Raw genomic sequence first — 2,498 nt, 5'->3', positions numbered from 1 at the left:
TTTCACTTCATTTCTCACGCGAACTCATGCGCACTTAGTGTTTTTTTTTTTACTTCCCTGTCTGAAAGATAAACCAGTTAAACAGGCTAAACAGTGTTAGTACACACAAAATGAACATTTGCTCAGCCTCAAGTAGTTCCAAACCTCAAAGAGTTTCATTCTTCTGTTGAACACAACACTTACATTATATTTTGAGTAAAGCTGAAAACCTGTAACTATTGACTTCTACAGTAGGAAAAACTAATACTATGGTAGTCAATTGTTACAAGTTTCAGCTTTTTAAAAAATATCTTTGGTTTAACAAAATAAATAAATTATAAATGTTAGAAACAAGTAAAGGATAAATGAATGATGACAAAATGTTCATTTTTTGGTGAACTATCACTTTAAAAGTTGGAAATTGCAATGTTTTTGAGTGATATTATAATTCAATTCAATTCAATTCAATTCACCTTTATTTGTATAGCGCTTATACAATGTAGATTGTGTCAAAGCAGCTTCACATAGAAGATCACAGTAAATAGGAACAGTGTAGTTCAGTTTGTAGTGTTTAAGTTCAGTTCAGTTTAGCTCAGTTCAGTGTGGTTTAATAATCACTACTGAGAGTCCAAATATTGAAGAGCAAATCCAACGATGCGCAGCTCTACAGATCCTGAACCATGCAAGCCAGTGGCGACAGCGGAGAGGGAAAAAAAACTTCACTAAAGGCGGAAGTGAAGAAAAAAAACCTTGAGAGAAACCAGGCTCAGTTGGGCACGACCATTTTAATTTCTCCGCTGGCCAAACGTCTTGTGCAGAGCTGCAGTCTCAGTGGCGGAGGCTGGAAGCTGGCCTCAGCGAAGACTCGTCTGTCTCTGGAGCGTCATAGGAAACAGTCTCATGTTCTCCATTCTTCCATGACCATCGCAGTAGTTGTTCAGGATTCGGCCAGGTCCAGGATATGGAAACCTTGGGATCATCTCGTCGTTGGTCTTGGATCGAATCAGTGACTCTGCATAGTCTGAGGGCCTCGGGAAGAGTATCCCCAGGTGGAAATGGAGAATAAAGAAAATAATTAGCGTAGCTGATGTTCACAGTGTATATCAGCAAGATGCATAACCTGTGTGGAAGCCCCCTAAGTGGTGCACTAAGTGTATGCTTTACTGAACAGATAGGTCTTTAATCTAGTTTTGAATTGGGAGAGTGTGTCTGAGCCTCGGACGTTATCAGGAAGGCTATTCCAGAGTTTAGGAGCTATAAATGAGAAGGCTCGACCTCCTTTACTCGACTTTGCTATTCTAGGTACTACCAGAAGTCCTGAGTTTTGAGATCTTAAAGAGCGAGTTGGATTGTAGCGAGACAGAAGATTGGTTAGATAAGCAGGAGCTAGATTATTTAGAGCTTTATATGTAAGAAGCAATATTTTAAATTCAATACGAAACTTAACAGGCAGCCAGTGTAAGGAGGATAAAATTGGGGTGATGTGATCAAATTTTCTAGACCTGGTAAGAACTCTGGCAGCTGCATTTTGTACTAATTGAAGTTTGTTAATAGAGGATGCTGGGCAGCCAGCAAACAGAGCATTACAGTAGTCCAGCCTAGAAGTCATAAAAGCATGGACTAGCTTTTCTGCATCTGAGATGGATAGCATACTTCGTAACTTAGCGATATTTCTCAGATGAAAGAAAGCAGTTTTTGTGACATGGGAAATATGATTTTTAAAAGTTAAATTGCTGTCTAATATGACACCCAGATCTTTTATAGTAGAGCTAACGCTAACTTTGAATCCCTCTAATTGTAGATCGAGTTGTGAGATCTGCTGTGTACAGGAATTAGGCCCAATAAGTAATAATTCTGTTTTGTCTGAGTTTAAGAGAAGATAATTGTTGGTCATCCAGTCTTTAACATCTTTAATACACTCAGTTAGCTTGGACAGATTAGACGTCTCGTCAGGTTTAGTTGAAATATATAATTGAGTATCATCTGCATAGCAGTGAAAGCTGATCCCATGTCTTCTAATAATGTCTCCCAGGGGTAGCATGTATATTGTAAACAGTAAAGGGCCTAAAACTGATCCTTGAGGCACCCCGTATTTTACTGGGCTGATTTGTGAAGGCTGTCCATTTATATTTACAAACTGGTAACGGTCAGATAAGTATGACTTAAACCATTGTAGGGCCTGTCCCTGGACACCTGTAGACTTTAAGCGATTAATAAGGATACCATGGTCAATGGTGTCAAATGCCGCACTAAGATCGAGTAGAACTAATAGCGAGATGCACCCTTGGTCAGCAGCTAAGAGTAAATCGTTGGTTATTTTCACTAATGCAGTTTCTGTACTGTGATGAGCTCTGAAACCTGACTGAAACACTTCAAAAACATTGTTGGTCTGCAGAAAGGAGCATAATTGAGCAGAAACAACTTTTTCTAGTATTTTAGATATAAATGGAAGGTTTGAAATAGGCCTATAATTAGCTAAGTTGCTGGGTTCCAGTTGTGGTTTCTTAATAATAGGTTTA

Source organism: Danio aesculapii, chromosome 15, assembly GCF_903798145.1.
Source record: "Danio aesculapii chromosome 15, fDanAes4.1, whole genome shotgun sequence".
Classification (NCBI taxonomy): domain Eukaryota; kingdom Metazoa; phylum Chordata; class Actinopteri; order Cypriniformes; family Danionidae; genus Danio; species Danio aesculapii.
The sequence above is the reverse complement of the archived record's forward strand: the minus strand, read 5'-3'. Positions refer to the sequence as shown.